We start from the raw sequence: 19,600 nt of genomic DNA on the forward strand, positions 1-19,600 counted from the left end.
CAGCTGCGCTTTTGAAATCCATTGTAAGACATGACATTTCCTCAAATGGACAAATTCCCGTGCGAGATTAAAATGTTCCCCTAAAAAAAACTTTTAGTAAAAAGTAAAATGATCTCCTTCGGTTGTGGGCATTAAAAGACTACTGTGTATCTAATGTGTCTTTTTGAACATAAATCTTCCGGGAAATTCTTTTCATCTGACGTACTGAGTCTCTGAGGAAAAAATTAAGCAGCATTTCAGAATGATTTCTGAATTCTGGGCAGGAACTCAAGCAGTGAACTCCTGTAAATCCAGGCCATCTCTGTTTTTCACTGTGTGTGCAATTCATTTTGTCCATTATTTTGGTCTCCAGAGAGGAGTCTCACTGACGAATGTCTTCGGTTTTCATTCCATCTGCAAAACGCTCTTCCAGGTGTCCATATAGGAACAAGTTTATGTTTGTCCTGTTAATGACAAACTACAGTGGGAAATACGTTATCTGGTCAATACAGCCAAACACTTGTGTCTGTCTCTTTCTGTTTGTGTCATGAATTATCACCACTTTCCATCCGCCTCTTTTCTGGCAGACATGATGAGACTGCATTACCCTGGTGTAAATGCAGAGTAGAAACACATGGTCTAGCTGTTGATGGGAATGTTTTCAGTTTGATTCAATAGAAAATGCTAAAGGTTTCCATACTGGCCAACCCGATCTCTTGAGAAAACGAAAGCTGAAGTATTTCGCTAGATGGCGATTTCATGTGAATTTGCACGATGTCATTCAAAAACCTATGATTTGTAGAAAAAAATCATGAAGGTCCACCCCTAAACCTAACAAGCAGATTGTACGAGAACGTACACATGAGATTGTGTGAAATTATATGAATGAGCCACCAATTATGTCAGCTTCTCAATTAAATATGCAGTCAATTGTCATTTAAAAAAATAAATAGCCAAAATGCTAAGATGCCTGGCTCAGCTTGACCTTTGTCTTCACGGATCTACTATTGGTATGTCCTCTGTTCTGAAGGAACCCTCACAATGGACATTATACAATGGACACTACACTATATAGGCTACTAACTTACAGTATGTAGCTGTACAGTAAGTAATGTAAGTAGGCCTAACAACTTATTTGAAATGGACTAATTACAGAAAAATGATCTGCAGAAAAGTCAAAATGGTGCACCCACCACCCAAACACTGACACTTTGAGTGGACAAATACATTGTTGTTTAATCTTTAACACATGATCTCTGATTGTTTATATGGGTATGGTACTGTGTGTGGTGTTTGTGCTGCTTCTACAAATATTTTAATGACAAAATATGCAGTCGTGATGGTTTGCTGCTAGGAGCTAGGTATGTGCCTTCTTATGTTTAACTTTTCATCCATAAACACTGCATTATCAGACCTGAGCTGAAGAAGGGAGGGAGAGAGAGAGAGAGAGAGAGAGAGAGAGAGAGAGAGAGAGAGAGAGAGAGAGAGAGAGAGAGAGAGAGAGAGAGAGAGAGAGAGAGAGAGAGAGAGTTGTGCTCCACACCCTTGAAAGTGCTTTCATGTCAGAATCAGTGTACAGACAGCCAGCTCTTCCTGTTCCAGACTAACACCTCTGACACTAGGGAACTTCAATAGAAGGGAACACCCTATCCTGTATCAGCCAGAAGCTGTCTGTGATTAAGAGCTGCACATATCCGTTAGAAGATGATCACTGCCCTTATTCACTCAAAATCTCCATCTCCAGGAAATCCCCAGACCATTCAGTCTCCATGACACCAACATTATTTCACACAGTCACAAAACACCTGGACACTGCACTGACATTGTCCACATTTTCACTACACTGTATTCAACTTATAAATAAAACATTTTTGGTGCTCTTGTGACAGTGTGCAACCTCATTCTTTGCTTCTGTCATCAATATAATTACCATTCAGGCTCAAAGCAATGCATCTGTGGTAAAACCTCACTCATCATGACCTCATCTGATCAAAACTGACAATTTTTATTTTGTTATTGAATATTTCGGTGTTTATTAAAAATAATTTATCCATTTACATATTTTTTTCAAATTGACGTACCCTCATTATTTTTAAAGGTACAATCATAGACAGTAGGCTATGGGTACAATGTGTAAGAATTTTGTAATCAAATATCCAACAATCACTTTGTGATATTTCCTGCAGTTGTGTACTTACAATATCCCAAAAGCTCCCAAAGATTTTTAATTTCAGAGAAATTCCCATTTTAAATAATTGGCCGTTGCGGAATCCCTGTTCACTTGTCGCCAGTCGACGTTATATCCGTGATATTCCTAGTTTCCGCTCGAAGTACTGCCATAGTAGCCATGGCGACAGACGTGGACAACTGCGTAGTGCGTAACGTCTAGCTGCACGCTGTTGTTGTTTCGTTCAAACATTATGGACCATGGCAAGCAGACTTTGGGGAAAAAGGAGAACTAAAACGAGGATCAATAGCATCAGTAGCGCGGCGTTTTCGAGATGCCGAGAGCTCCACTTCCTTGACAAACTTCGACTTGACAGAGCTCTTACATGTAGGCCTATTAGACAGGTGAGCAAATGTACATAAAACTAATCAATGAATGTTATATAGCTTAAAGGTGGGGTATGTAATTCTCTTTTTTGGCCATTTTTTCAAAATTACTTAAAGTCCTATTCCTAACCCACTTACAGCCACTGAGTTAGAAGCACTGAAATAAAAATTAAGCAATTTAATCATCTGTGGAACGGGCAGGACTCGGAAAACTCCAGCCAATCATTTCCAAGACCACCTAGAATCATTGGACAGTAAGTGCGTCAATCAATCGGTCGTACCATCCCCCCTCCCCCCATCCATGTCCATGTTCTTTGAATGGGTGGAGTCAAAGGAAAGAAGGTAGGACCATTTGAGTTGTGTATTTTCTAAATCTGCCAGCCGTTTTGCAAATCACATACCCCACATTTAACATGATGAAATGTTAGAATATGATCTGTATGTTATTCTAATATAGATCTAGCTTACTGCTAGTCTCATATAGCCAACAAACTAACACATAACTTATAACATTACAATTTTCAACACACTCAAATGCAGTTTAACGTTAGTGTGATAGTGTAACATTAGACCAAGTGAAACAGCGCTGCGTCACCTCACAAGTTTAATTCGTTAAATATACTGACCTGTGCGAGTAGTAATTCTGCATTTTGCGGGTAACGTTAACGTCACCCAAAAATGAAAATTCAGTCAGTAATTACTCACCCTCATGTTGTTCCAACCATGTAAGTCTTTCGTTCATCTTCGGATCACAAATTAAGATATTTTTGATGAAATCTGAAGGCAGTCTCACTCCTCCATAGGCTTTCAGAGGGATCCAAACTCGCCGGCCCAGAATAGTTATTAAAACATCGTTACAATAGTCCAAGTGACTACAGTGGCTCTGCATTAAGTTTATCATGTGACGACAATACTTTATGTGCGGAAAAATAACGACTTTATTCCACTATTCATTTCATAGTTCGGTGGAATGAAATGTCCTCATTCCTTTATATTCGCGGGACTCGTGTGTGTGGCGCTGATATCTGTCTCTTAGCAATCGCGCCCTGCTTCATATCACAGTCATGATAAAAAACATCAATGTTTTCACTCATCCATAAACATTATCAGGCTTGATGACAAGTTTCATAATTCCACAGGAAATTTTGCGTCATCGACCTATGCCTTTGTTATTGTAAGAGGTTAGCGACCCCTAGCGGCGAAAAAATTAATTCTAATAACTTCGCGAGGGCAGGACAACATCATACATCACACATCACAGCAATAGTCCTGCCCTACATTTGTTCTTGTTCGAGAAGCAGTTTTCACTCAAATAAACATAAAAATGGGGAAGAATATACTTTTACAACTTCTGTTTCATGCTGACTGTAAAGGGCATAAATATCCCCCCAAGACATAAAATCCAAGACATACGCTAGCTCACATAAAAATGAAACATTTGACAATAAATAGGCTACATAAAAACTTTATATTTTGTTTCTCACACAATGCCATCATATGGTTTCAGAAGAGCTGCAAAAAGCAGTCATATTATGCTTTTCATATGGCGGTCGCATGTTTGGAACGAGCAACATAGAGTAGGCTAAATTATGACAGAATTAACAATGATAATAATAAAACATTTTAAAACGTGAACTTAAACTTGAGTGTTGATTTATAAGACACATGGACCTACAGCAATTCAGGGAAAATATTATCGCGGTCCTGCTGTAGCCTAGTTTAGTGCTGCTTAGCCTATGCCTTTATGAAATCACTCTCTCCAGTCATTTTCCACTTATCAGACATTTGAAGGCTTGCGAGGTTGATGTAAAGGATTATTTTGTAGTGAGGTCATTTCACTTTATTCCCATGAAAGAAATGTCCAAGAATTCGCTTAACCAAATTTGTCATTATATGTGACCATGTTAATGTTAAAAGTATGGCAAACCTCTGATCATTTTTTAAGTTTTAAAGTTGTGGGTCAGTAAGATTTTTTGCAAGTGTTTTTGAAAGTCTCTTTCAAGGCCTCAGTAAAATCTACAAATTTGAATTAATCCAATATCATGGAAGATCAATAATCATAACACGTTACAATGTGAGCAATTAATAAAAGCAGCACTAAACATGGTAGGCTACAGTCCATTGCTTCTCTAGAGCGGCTGTATAGATAAATTACCTAAAATAACTTTTTTTTGACGACAGAAATATTTCAACACAGAACTTACTTAAGCTGGACAATGACTCTATTTTCTTCTAGATCTGCTGTACAGCCGAAACTAACTTTGTTGCATAATTTTCCTGTTATCACTGTAAAGCTTTGAAACAATCTGTATTGTAAAAAGCGCTATATACAAAATAAATAAAGGTACAGTAGCCACTAAATGCGACGTCAGTGCTCTCCTGCCCTACCTTTAACTGTCCTGCTGGTGGCAGCAGACACATCTACACCGTGGGACTTACCTGCCACTGTCAGCGAAGTGAAAAATGTAGGACAAGGGCATTGAGTTTGTTCAGCTGTGCTCTTCTGATTTTGAGATTTAAAAAGTATTTTCAGCTACCTAGGCTACATAATTATGCCATGAGTCACGGACATGCAGTGGACTTAAAATAGTTTGGATACATGAATGACAGTTTAATGATCCATCTAATTTTCTAAATTTGTCTTGTGACGACAAGCCTGCAAAACGACACAAACACAGGATGGTGCAGCAAACAGTGACCCACAAAATAACAACATTCAGATAACTGCAAGGATGTAACCACTTATTCATACTTCAGGGGGTCTAAGGGTATATTTAAAGACTCAACAAAACATTTTGATCAATGACCCTTTTTAAAACAAGGTTCCATTAGTTAACATTAGTTAATGCATTAACTAACATCAATTAACATTGAGCAATAGGCTAAATTTTTTACAGTATTTTTTGTTGTTGTTATCGTTAGTTCATAAAAATAACTGTCTATTGCAGCTCAGGTCCATTAAATACTAGCTATTAACTGATACATATTTTGATTTTAATAAAGCATTAGCAAATGTTGAAATTAACATGAACCAAGATTTAAAAAATGCTTTAGAATTAGAATTTTTCATTGTTAAATTTGACCTAGTAATGTAGATAATATTAACAAATGGAACCTTATTGTTAAGTGTTGCATAAACGCAGGAAACACAATAAAACCAACTATACCTTACTCAGTGTTGGATTACTTTTTTTTTTTTTTTTTTACAAATTACAAGACAAATCAGTAACATATTATAGTCACATAGTCACACACATAAGAATAATCTTGTATTATTTTTTACAACAAAACAACATGTAACTGTTTCTTTACATGTTTTTACAAAATTACATCAGTCATTTTATTAAGTATCCATGAACACATTAAAAATCTACTAGCTATAGTTTTCTAGCTAAGTAGTTAATTTTAATATTTTACAATGACATTAAAGGGTTTAGTTCACCCAAAAATGAAAATTCTAATTACTCACCCTACGCATCACACACATGACCAGCCTCGGCCAATAGTGAGCCTACGTTCTGGCGTACAACCCAGAAGCGCTGTGCTGTCGTGAACTCACTCAAAGGCCCTCAGAAGAAAATTAATAATAAAATTATAGTGAATAAAGTCGTTATTTATGTGTGTGTTTTTTGCACACAAAAATGATTCTCGTCACTTGATAAACTTGAGCCACTGTAGTCACTTGGACTATTTTAACAATGTCTTTACTAACTTTTCTGGGATGGCAGATATCGATTAGGCCTACCTAGCAGCCTAAAAGTAGTGAGCCAGCACTCAGATTTCATCAAAAATATCTTAATTTGTGTTCCGAAGATGAACGAAAGTCTTACGGGGTTGGATGGAACAACGTGAGGGTGAATAATTAATTACATAATTTTCATTTTTGGGTGAACTAATAACCCTTTAATGTAAGAATTGAGTTGCAAAGTTATTGTCCATGTGTCTCCTTGAAAGTTATTCATCATATCACTGTAAAATAAAATACAAATATTTTCATTATCACACATTTTTTCTTGTCAAATCAGCGTAGATAATTTATGTGGTTCAGATAACACAATATTCCTAGTTTCTGTTGAATAAACAAATATCCTTCATTATATTAACTCAAATTATTAATTTCAATTAACTCAATTTTAATGCAACTAGCCTAGTTTTTAAAGTTAAGTTTTTAAGTTAAGTAGTTTTTACAGTGCTATGTATTTTAAAATGTAAATCAGAAAATGAACCAATTTGTTGCCATTGCCTATTGATCAATATGTAATCTTGTAAAAATCCATAAAAAAACACCTATAATCTGATTTGGACTATTGAACCAAACATGAACCAAAGCATTACTGATTTTGTCGTGTAGGCAATATCTGTGTCTGTGCATGTGTCTGGTGGTCTTTGAATTGTTCCCTTCGGCTCTGAAGTTCGTTTATATGGTTGCTTACGGTAAAGGGGGCAGGATTAAGCTCACATGTGCTGTGGGACATAATTGACATGGCCGCGGAATCTCCCCCTGACTGAACGCTGCGCTGGTGGAGCAGACTGGAGGGAGCAAGGATTGCCAAAGTTGTGTCTGGGGTGAAAGTGGAGCTCTGGAGTTTCTTTCAACATCATTTTATTGCAGCGAGGTAAGTTTTTCTATTCGCTTACTATCTCTATCTTTGGCTACAGGTCGCGTTTGTGTGCTTTTCCCCAATTAAACGATGAAAATATATTTATAACGGAAAGTTGCGTGCATTTTTGTGTCTGGATGGCGGTGACGCCGGGAGTCTGGGTTAGTTGGCCAACAAGGAGATGCGACGGAAAACTTCATTATTCCGCAAGAAAACAGGCTGTATTGCATGGATTCTCCGTTATTTACTAGAAGATGCTCAAAACTCGTCGTGCAACTTTAGTGATTCGCGAAATGTACGAGAAAAATTTGACGTCTTCGTCGTTGAATTTCAACTTTGGATTTTTTTTAAATATTATTTAGCTCGTACTGTTACTTAAACGCTACAAAAAAGTTACACTTTAGCTTGATTAAAAAGTATTTTGTTATGTCCGTGAGTTTTGGAGTGATACCAAATGTTTAGGTGAAATAGAGTAGGGATGCTGAATTTCGCTGTCTTTCCAGGTGTCTTTCCGTAGCGATTACAGTGTTGCAAACAGTCAGTTGCTGGAATGATGTCGTATAACATTTGGCAAAGATTTAAGGAAAATGAATGATGAATGAAGTGAAGGTGGTCAACTCCATCATGCCCTAGTATTCCAGACAGCCTATTCTTCAACAGCTGTGTCTGTTTATGGAGGAAAACATTAGCTGCTGTTGTCCTGGTCCTGTCATATATTGTGCAGAAAGTAACTCGGCTTCTCGATGCTTGTTTCTGTTTTTCTTTCTTTTATTGGTTTGGTTTAATGCAACGCCGTGCATCGTTTTTTCAAACGTCAGAAGTAGGATACTAGTTGCTCTTTCGTGCTGGGAATTAAAGCGCACTAATGAGCAGCTCTGGAAAAACCATACGGTCGCTTTTAATCTCTTGGATAATGTTGTTGGGCACTGAAATGACGCTTCAAGACAGTTTGTACCATGAGATCTACTCCTGCCTGGATCCAGAGGGCTTATTGGAGAGAAAGAAGCACAATATCTGTGAGAGGAGAAATGTGATCTGCAGAAAATGACGTCAGGTTTGCATTCTCCAGCTGAGTGAGGGATTTCATAACTTTTGAAAATTCAAATTATTGCACTGGATCAAGAAAACTAAATATCTGCAGGAAAATAAGATGTTGCATTCCTCAGCTCCTTATTATTTGACTGTCTGCAAACCAGTGGTTCTCAACCAGGAGCCGGGGGCCCAGTCTCAAACTTCCAAGGGGGGGGCCACAAGAGGATTTAAAATAAAACAATTAAATATGGGTAAAATATACTATATGCATTATATTTTTATTTCTCGGCCCACTTTCTTCCAATAGAATGATGCACACAATCCCTACTTGCAATGTTCCCACCTGCTTGTTTTAGGTCCTGCTACTTGCAATCCTTCATTTTATCTAATTTTTTTCCACCATTGGACATTTTGTCAAATGCACACGCTGAACATTTTTTGAGATTTTGACATTTTTTGTTCAAATGCATGCACTAACTAGGAAAATGTGCAGAGTAAATAACAGTAGAGCTGTAGTTTTTCATGCACCCAGGGCGCAGCAAATAATTGAGATGCTTTCAAAACAAAGTAGCTTTATAAATGTTTTGGTCGATATCTGATGGATTGGCTTCAGCAGCCTTTGTTCGGTCAGTCTAGGTGCTGCGCTGAGAGAGCTGGCATGGGGAGTTCAGCTTCCTGATTGGGCATAGCTGCAGGAATGTGCTCTTCCTTTGAGGTCATGGGGTTGTACCTGGTGAGCTGGAGTGCTGTTTCCTCAGGGGCAAGTCAAATACTACACATCCCCTCCCCCTACAGTTCTCCATCATTCTGGGAGCAGCTCCGAGCTTTGATGTGTGCTGATGTTACGCAGTGCAGCGTGATAAAATCTGTTGTGATTGTTCCTAATTGCAGCGGAGAGTCCACCTTCTTGAGGACATTTCCTGATTTTCTCTAAATGGTGCCTTTTGAAACAACTTCACATCTCTTAGTCACACTTATTGCTCAGTCGATGTTGTACAGATCTATTTATTCCATCTTGTGTAGGTTTCGATAGCCTCATTATTTTATTCTGTTGTCTCTGTAACATCCAGTGAATTCAATGGCATTCATCTGCATTGTTTTGGAAAAAGGAGTAAATTATGAGTAGAAATGCAGTAATGGTTTTGGTCAGCAAAGTCACATAATCTTTTCATTTGACTCCTTTTCCCTTGACCTCATTAGGCAGAGAAATCAAGCGTCTCTCTAACTGTTGAGCAAGACAGAACAAGTTTGTATCTGTGCTTTAACCGTAAGTGGATGGGGAAATATGCATGCAGCGATGATGTGGCTGTCAGCTGGTCCGTGAATCAGGATCATGCTGCTCATCTTGAATCAGCCCACCACGGCCACATATAGTGGCATTCAGAGGAGCTAAAAGTAATGTTCTCCATTAGAGTAATCACTATAGTTTTTTTCTTCTTCTCGCTGTCGGCTCTTGCACGTCTCATTTGCACTCTAGCATCTTCTCCTGGTGAATGTGGTGCATGTTTGTTTGGCACAGAGTTGCAATGTTTGCATGTTAGGCTTTTATGTCTTCTTGGTGATTTACACATGTTGACCGTTGATTTAGATGAAGATAAAAGAGGCCTTTCAACTCCCTTTCCCACCGTCTCTCAAGACAGTCGCCTCTCCACCTAACTGCACACCCATCATTTTACCAACGTTGCAAGCGACAAGCTGCTAAATGCCAGAACATACCTTCTTACGCTGCTTTATTGTGGATCTCATGCAACAACCAACTAGAGTTGAAAAGTGTTGACTAGTTCATGTACATTTTAGATTTGATATCTTTAATCTAACATGTTGACAGCGTCTTGTGCTTTAGTTTGCTTTAGTTTTAACTGTGTGCAATATTTAAAACAATTTTGTTTACATGTGATGCACTTTTAAATGGTTCACCCAAAAGAGAAAAATTTGTCATTTACTCACCCTCATGTTTTACCAAACCTGTATGACTTTATCAAAGGTCCAATGCTGTTTTGGACCCTTAAGCCGTGTGTCCAGTAATGCGTTTTTTTTTTTTTTCAGAGGCTAGCGTATTTTTCCAATTGTTTTCAATGGGAGCGCTACGTTTTTTTTTTTCTTTCTGGTCGCTGAGAATTGAAGAATGTTTAACTTACCCAGTTTTTTTTTACCCAGCCGTCCAATCATTGCGGAGGAGGGGTGGGACAAATACCACACATTCTGCTTGTACAACGATAACAAACAACAACAAGCACATATCTTCATCCAAAATGAGTGGCAGAGAAAAATAATAATAATCAGAAACAAACTATTTGCGAAATCAGATACGGTACTAGTAACAGTTCCTCTGATATTCTGTATCATAGCACATATAGCGCCTCAACTGAAAAAAATCCCCGTTGCGCTACCATAGCTCTTTTAAGCACCTGTAGCAAGGCTTTTTTACAAGAGAGCTGATGTTTTCAGCTGGCTAAAGACAAGGCCTTAAGGTGCAGTCAGGATTTCTATTGCTTGGTGAAATTTCACAGGCACAATTCAGACATTCCCATAGAAATCTGTGTGATCGTGAGTTTCGTGCAAGAGTGAAACAGTTTCCCATGCAGATTTTGGTCATTTTCAAGTTGGTCTCATGAATCCGGCACACTGATTGACAGAAAGCTGCTTGTTTTGAAAGTTACTTTTGTGCGAGCTGTGCTTTATACAGCCCTGCGCTAATGACAATAGACGATGGACCTTTTTTTGTCTGCAAAAGTTTGCTGAAATTTCGCTAATGTGACCACACTAAACAGTTAGACATTTGAAATGACATTAGCATGAGTAAATGATGACAGAATTATAGGGATGGTGATAAAATTATAAATAATGATAAATATTAATATTTATTATAATATTTATATTTTTAAGCCAATTACTGATCAGTTGACGGAAGTTAGATAAATTTTGCGATACTGTTACAAAACATGTTTGATATACTTAAATACATTGACCTATTTTCCTAATCAGGCAGATACTATAACATTAAAAATCACACACACAAAAAAAAAAAAGCTTTTTGAGTTGTAAAAGCGCATTGAAACGGCTTCATTCCATTGCACTACTTTGAGCTGTTTCGGAACGCAAGAATGTAGCTTTGTGGATCTCTCTTTTTTTTTGCAGTTGGTGGAGAGAGTGAGATGCTGCTACTCACTCCATGTCACTCTGGTTCTTGACATGCATCCACTCTGTCATGCCAATGCATTATTCAAATGGCAAGGCCTGCACATTTAGCCAAAAGCAGAGCGGAAAAACACTCAGTGTTTGGTCAGGTGGCCAATGGTGTATGTTCGTGCTTGCATTAGCATTCATAGTGCAGAGACGGCCGTTGTTAGCTGGACGATGGAAACTTCAGATGCGACAGCAGCTCATTAATGACGCTTTTATTTGACTGGAGACTGTTTTAGCCGCCGTGCATGAGCAATGAGAGCCTGGCATCAGATGCTGCATTTATATTGGTGCATTTATTGCCCCTTCAGGCTGTTGTAATTTAATGGCCTCTTCTGGTGTACGTATGCTCTAGTCTATCCGATCCCCTCTCAAGCTACTCTGCTCAAACACATGTCAGCAGTGTCACTGTGCATATATTTGTAGTCCCAGACTTCCTGTTTTCCTATGCCCACCCCCCTACCAACAGGACCTTAGACCAACACCTTCCACAATCCCTCCATCTCACCAGGTCTTGTTAACCCATCCCCCTCCTCAAGCACTCCCCTTTATAGTGTGTGAAATCTGGAGGCCTGATGGAAGATGAGGAATTTCACCCTCTGACCTCTGAGAGCAAGGAGGGGTGGACGGGGGCTATCCATACTGCCCAGATTTGTTTCAGCCTGGTGAATTTTTCCAGCTAATTCATATTATTCTTTTGGATTAGTATCGCTCATCTCTCTTTGTTCAATAGCCATGTTTTGGATGTGTGAAGTTACCAAAATACGTAAATAAAGTAAAGCGAGAGGTCATGGGAATGGCAGCCATTTCTGCGAGGGCAGTGGCATCCCAGGTGGCACTGGAGGAATGTGTCAATGTTGAATTTTCACTTTCTACAGCATTCCAGAGTAAACATAGGGTGAAAAGGCTGCTCCTTAACATTCCTGTTGGGGACTGGGGAATTTAGCAGTGATTTATTTTTCGGTTCCTGTTTCTCGGATTTCTCACATTAAGTCAATGTTAATTATTTATTAATTGTTAAATATATGTTTGCTTGTTTGGTTTATTCACTCATTATCGTGCAGATATTAAAATGATGTCCGATAATTATTGTAATGTTATGGCTGATAATTAACCGATAAATGACTGATATTAAAAGTCTGTATTGTCTAAAGAAAATTAAAACACTAAAATGAGCTGTATTTACATAAACATATTTATTGCTGGATATTAAATATATTTATTTACTTGGAACATTACACTTATCTTAAATACTTTTTAAAATGATTTATTTTAAGATTAAGATTTTTTTATATATATATATATATATATATATATATATAATTACTGAGAGGTATTTTGGTACTTTTTAAATATATTGATCATTGATATATTGCACATTGGTAATAAAATTACAGTATGAGTGTACTATTGTTACATTTTTTACATTTATATAAAAATATTGTAAAATAGAATGTTTATTTTACATATATTTTTTTATTCATTTGATTTATTTAATATACTTGCATCCACTGATTAAAAAAAATAAAAACCTTTAATATCAGCGGCTAATTATGGTACATCATGCATCCCTAAGACACTAGGAAGAATAGTTGATAAGTTTCTCATAGTGACTGACAGATGTCTAGGCTCTTGTCCGTAAGCAAATGACCAGATATATTCCCTGTGCAGATGCTGAGTCTACTGTAACAGTCTTGTGTGAGAGGTGGAGTTGAGAAGCAGGACCATGTTTGTGCTTTTCCAGGGTGTCTGCAGACGCTGAGCCACACAGAGCCGGCTGTGTTTTGGCGGCTAGCTGTTCTTTCCCCCAAATGACCCGGTGAGGAGCGACGGACGGGTTTCTGTTTAAAGGCTTTGTGTGCAGCGAGGAGGAAGTGGTTATGTTTGTTTAAACTGAGCTGCCCCCTTTGAGCACGCTCAGCCATGTGGGACAAATGAGCAAAATCTGTCCCCCAATTTCTACACCCCCCACCCCATTCCCTGTGTCTTCCTCCGACTGAATTCATCACACCCCATTCGGCTGGGGGTTGGGGGAGCCCTGAATGTTGGCTTGGGCTTAAGATTCAGCCATACCAAAGTGTTGACTCATTCAGCATTCCAGGACTATAAAATGTCCATCCAAATCTGGACTCAGGGACGAAACTGACCACTTCCGCATTGAAATGTAACCTTGTCTGGGGAAACTTGAGGTTTATGAGTTGCTGTTTTGAAAATCCTTCACTGTAATGGTGAAACATCTAGCCCCTGTTCTAATATGTTTGATTCTCAGAGTTTTATTTTTGTTTACCGGGAAGCGATGGATGAATGTGTTTCCTTGAAGAAAGGGCTGCTTAAAAATGGCACATGTTAAAATTAGAAGTTTAAAAAAAGTTTAAAAATGGAGCAAAAAATACAACAAAAGAATGTGAGAGAGGTTTGGAAACCATGTTATGCAGGTAGTGTGTGCTGCTGAGGATTGACTACAGTTCGCCTATAAAAATGGTGTTGGGGTAGATGATGCAATTAGTTATCTCTTACACAAATCACAGTCATTCGAGACTCCGGATAAAACCACAAGAATTATTTATTTGATTTATCTAGGGCATTTAATGCTATGCAGCCTGCACTACTCTGATGTACTCCAGCATTTTCCATCTTACTTCTGAGTATGGTCAAGTAGTGAAGTACTGGAGTACCTCAAGGAACAGTTATAGCCCTTTTTTATTTTACTATTTATACATCAGACTTCCAGTACAATGGAACTGAAACCTGCCACACTAAGACATTTTCTGATGACTCAGCTGTTGTTGGATGTATAACAGACCATGATGAGGGTGAATATAGGGATCTATTAAAGAGTTTTGTGGATTGGTGTGAGATAAAAGGTCTTAGGCTAAATGCTAGTAAGACTAAAGAAATTGCGGTTGATTTTAGACGTTATCCTCAGCAAGTTGTGTCAGTAAACATACGGGGGTCGGAAATTGAGACTGTAACATCATATAAGTACCTGGGTGTATACTTGAATAACAAGTTTGCTTGGTCTGATAATATGATTCAAGCCTATAAGAAGGGTCAAAGTCTTATTTATCTGTTAAGACGACTGAGATCCTTCAGAGTATGTCGGGTACTACTTAAGACCTATGACTCGGTGGTATCACTATCATCTGTAATCTTGTATGCTGTCAATTGTTGGGGAGGGGGATTGTTGGTAAAGGAGAAGAACAAATGAAACAAGCTCATAAAGAAGGCTGTTTTAGGCAGTGTGTTACCCACAATTGAAAAGATTGGGCACGATAGAATGATTGATTAATTGGTCTCTATAATAAATAATAATTGTCTCCCCCTTCATGAAACAATCTGAGCCCTAGTGAGTACATGTAGCACAAGACTTATTCATCCCCGCTCTCACAAGGAGTGATTTAGAAAGTCCTTTTTACCCACTGCTATTAGACTGTACAATCAGTGCTATATAAGGTGATGGATTATATTAGAACCATTTGGTATATAATCATAATGCCTTGAACTGATACTGGTAAATAATGGTTGTTGTTGTGAATGTCTTTTATTTATTATTATTTTTTATTATTATTATTATTATCGTGTGCGTGTGGTATGTTCTGCTGAGCCATTAAAATTTTCCCTTAGGGATTAATAAGGTTTATCAAATCAAATGTGTGAGTGCAATCCCAACCTTTGTAGAAGCACTTCACCTTTAGTACCTTTGCTAGACCTGTCAATGGATACAGATTTCCTTTCTATGAAAAACTGAGGTGACGCACAGCATATTATTTTTATTATTCAATAACACATTTGGTCATATACTTGGACAGACAGAGGAAGACTGTTGCCCGACTATGTGAAAACCCTCTGTAGCTCGATTATAACTGCATATGTGAATGTTCTGACAGCTGTGGATACATGCACTGATCTGAACTCTTTTTCTAAATACCAAGGAAAAGTGAAGGAAAAATCTTGAAGCACAGCCATGTGTATGGAGTGAGTCATTTTCATGTGTTTGTGGGAGTTAGGCTGCTTCCTCTCAGCTTGGTCTAAACACAAGTTCAGTGTGCCAAAAAAAAAAAAAAAGGCTCAGGAGAGCTGAGATCTGCGAGCTGTGTGGTGACCTGGCTGTTTACACTCTTAGTAGCGAGGTGCATATTGAAGGTATTTTAGACATTACTGTTTTTTCCTGTTTGTGGATAGACTGAGTCACCAACAAGTCTAGACCAACCCACTACAAGAGCCACTGTAGAAATCTTTCAAACTTCATTTTTTAATGTCACACGCACACACTGAACAGTATTCTTCACTTTTTAAATGTGGTGTAAGGGGTTATTCCTTCAGAGCAGCAATAATGGAAACTTGAGTCTGAAACGTCCCACTTAAAGGGATAGTTCAGCTGAAAATGTAATTTCTGTCATCATCACTTCTCTCTCACCCTCATGTTGCTCCAAACCTGAATGTATTTTAGTTGTCATTGGAAAACAAAAGAGGATATTTTGAAGACTGTTTTTGTCCATACAATGAAAGTCAATGTTGTGGTCCAAATCAAAATAACAATGGACCTCTTTTACGTTCATTGTATTGACAGATATTTTTTTTTTTTAGAATATCATCTTTTGTGTTTCACAGTCAGTCATGCATGTTTGGAACGACATAAGGGTGAGTAAATGATGCCAAAATTTTCATATTTAGGTGAACTTGCAAAGTTCTTATAGTTGCAAAGAATTTATATTATAGGATAATGTCAATATTTTTCTTATTATTGTTTTTATCAATAGTAATTTTCAGTTATTAAAAATAATTTTATTATAATTTCATAATGTGATTGTCAATTTTGTTTTAAAAACAATGTTTCTATTTAGCTTTTTTTTCTGTTTTAGTCACCATTTTAGTACTTAAAGCTTACATTTATTTCTGTTAGTTGCTAAGGCAACATTTCATATTTTAATTAAATCGTCTAATATTTATATTTGAATGTTTTTCAGCTACATTTCAATTAACAACACTTTATAAAGGTTTTAGTTAAACAATAACAACACTGTAAACAATTGACTTGTAAATAAATAACAATTAATCTTTGACAATTTTTATAAAATGTATAAAAATATTACGAAAGGATTTGAGGCTTGGAGCCCACCTCAAAGATGTGAGACTTAAACTCCACGTCAGAGACTTGTGAAGATGTCTGACGCCCTTAACCACATTCTATTATTATGAACCTCTCCAAGTCATCATTATCACGTTGTCGTATTACATCAAAACTGTGATATTGCAGTTCAATATCAGTGTGCTGTGTAGGCAGACAGGCAGATGTGCTTATGTTGCTCTGTGGGAAAGTGTTTCAGCAGGAATGAGGCGGGCTCTCTCCTCCTCTCTGTCCCCCTGCGCTAACAGCTACGTGGCAGTCGTACGTCGGTCAGGGACTTGGAATGAGTTTTACTGCCTTCTGGACTTCTGCCTAGTCCACATCCAGATGGTTGGATGAGTTTTCTCTCTCTTTGGCAGTGTCAAGCTGCTTTGCTCTCATTGCTGCTGATAGATAGACTGATGTTTCATCTTTTGAACCATTTTCTATTAAAATATCTCTATTTAGTTCCTGTCCTTCCTGACTCGGAAACCTTCGCTTACATAAATCTGACCAGTGACCTGTGGATCATATGGGACTTTTCTAGTACTAGATCCTCATCTTATGGCTTTAACTTGGTATTTTCTCTTCTTTTATTGCTTTTGAAAATGGGCAACTTGTCTGAGTAACAGCACTTGAGACACAAATTCAAATATTAATAAATCAGACAAGTTTTTTTTTTCAGTCGAAACTTTCTAAATGTGATGGGCCAGAATTTTTTTGGTCAAACAAAGATTTTAATTGTTCTTGTTGGGTGTTGCACATGTATAAATTTAATTCTAGTCTGTTCGAAGCTAAATTCCTGTTTACACCAAGGACGATCACTATTACAATAATTACCAAGTTTTAAAATCGTTCCAATTTTATGAGAATAGTGAGGTCCACACCATGACTATAATAATATCAAAATAGAGAAATTAAATCACTGGAATCACTTTCAGAATTATGATTTTTTTTTTTTCAGCTGATAAATGATAAAAACATTAGCAGCCAATCAAAATCCACCTGATCTCAATAAATGGCATCAATTTATATTAGGGATGCACGATATATCAGCCACCATATCGGCATTAGCCGATATATGTACATTTTTCATGTTATCGTTATGGGCCCGATAAGAACATTTGGCTGATACAGTAAAGATAAATAATGGATTATTTTCATTCAGCGGAGACACTTCAGATGTACACCGTTCACCATGATTTGAAGGGCTTGAAATATGAACTTCAAAAAAGAAAATACAGTTAAGTGCAACATAATGAGAACAGTATAATTGTGTGCTTGGGACATGGCTTTTAATGGTGATATTTTTGTTTTTGCAATCAGGCTCTCAAAAAATATATACAAATTTGAATTTAGATTTATCGGCCAATATACCGGTTTTTGGCTTTCAAATATAAATAATTAGGCTATCGGTATTGGCCAAAATTTTCATATTGGTGCATCCTGTTTACATTCAAACTATAAACTTTTATCCCAGTCCTTCTGTGATAATTTGAATATTTGTAAGATATTTCGTTTCAGACAACTGCTCTCTCTAGGTCAGCGGAAAAAGATCACGTGGGTGTCTGAATCGAGATTACAATCTTTTAACGATTAATCGTGCAGCTCTACTTAACTCAATGTGAAGTAGTTTTCTGCTTGATTAGTTAGAATATGTTGGCTATTGAAGATACTTGAGCAATAAATGCACCATCTACGTCTATCTGTCTAATTAGAGACTAGAGCCACTTTTCACCCCTGTGGTTTTCGGGAGCCTGTTTAGTTTAGTCTGAAATAGTCTGAGGTAACCATTGGTGATGATGATGCTGTATTGTTGGCAGAAAGAATGAGAAGGAACGTGTACAATTGGTCCATGCCTGTCTTCCTGCCAACGTTGCCTCAAAGAATAGTTAGGCTGCTGTTCCCAAGACCTGTCTGATTTCCCTCTGAAAGAATGGTATTGTTCAGGGCAGCCATTGCCTCATTTTCATATAATGGCTATAGGCCAGAGTTTTCCAGAGGAGATTTTTCCTTCCCCATAAAGGCGAGTTGCTTGGCGTAGAAACTATAAACCATGATGTGGGTTCGTTTGGCCGAGCTTCATTGTGTGTTGATGCTGGACTCGGTGGCCAGCTGGGACGGCTTTCATTACCATCAAATGTGTGAGGCTCCTTGATCAGATGTTCAAATCTATTAACATTTATGTCTGACATAGGCTCCTCTGCAATATCTCAGGTGGCTGTGATATGGACTTGCACTGTTGTGATACCCCAAAAGTAATCCCGTCTAGCATCCAGTAGGCTAATTTGTACAATTACTGGGAAGAAATAGGATTGGAATAAAACATGATCAGCCTGGTGACATTAACCACAGTCTAAGATCTATGCAAGAGCCTATGTAAACAGGAACAAATTCCTACACGTGAAAATTGGTAAATGTTAAAGAGGCGTTGTGTGCAGCTCCAAGCATTACTTCACAAGCTGCACATTTGAAATCATTTGTATTGCTGCATGGCACCGCTAGGCAAAGTTCTATCCGAAGAAATTCCCTGAACAACGGACTGTTTGGAGGCAAAAGGGAGATGTCGGGGGTGGGGGAAACTCCTGAATGACGTGGTGTGGAGCGAGTCCTCTCCTCAACTGTCTGAAACAGAGAGAGCAGTGTTGCTGCCGTCTGTACTGCCCATAAAGCCCACTGTGTGCTTCTATATATGTTGATTATTATGATAACCTATGTGGCTGGTGTAACAGCACCCTTTCTTCTCCTTAAGTTTCCACCTAGATTTCTATCTCACAGATTCTCAACATGAACCAGGTTCATTTGACTAGCCAATCTTGAACTGCACCTGCAGAGGAAACATCTGAACGGACAGTTGACAGCTTGTCTTTTCAAACCTGATCATTAATACAATGCATCTCTGTGACAGATGTTTTGTTGTTGTTGTATTATTGTAAAAAACAAACAAACAAACAAAACTTGCACAGTGTACCTGGACTTTAATGTTGACGCAAAACTTTTTATTCCACTTTAGAGTGCCTGCATTCACTTTACATGCACACTGCTTTTTGGAGCCAATCAATGTAATTGTATAACTAATAATAATTATAATATTATTCTGTAATATGATTGTTGTTGTTGTTATCATAACCAAAAAATTAAGACA

General features: G+C 37.8%; 1 protein-coding gene across 1 annotated transcript in view; it reads left to right on the forward strand.

Annotated features, from left to right (window-relative positions):
* Window positions 1-6,977: 6,977 nt before the first annotated feature.
* fndc3ba (fibronectin type III domain containing 3Ba) overlaps window positions 6,978-19,600 on the forward strand; it is a 125,627-nt gene continuing 113,004 nt past the window's right edge. Inside the window, exon 1 of the mRNA XM_079612393.1 lies at window positions 6,978-7,148. The gene's annotated coding sequence lies outside the window, so the exon portion shown is untranslated. The remainder of the gene's footprint in view (window positions 7,149-19,600) is intronic.

The sequence above is a fragment of the Phoxinus phoxinus genome (genome assembly GCF_949152265.1).
Source record: "Phoxinus phoxinus genome assembly, chromosome: 5".
NCBI classification, from domain to species: domain Eukaryota; kingdom Metazoa; phylum Chordata; class Actinopteri; order Cypriniformes; family Leuciscidae; genus Phoxinus; species Phoxinus phoxinus.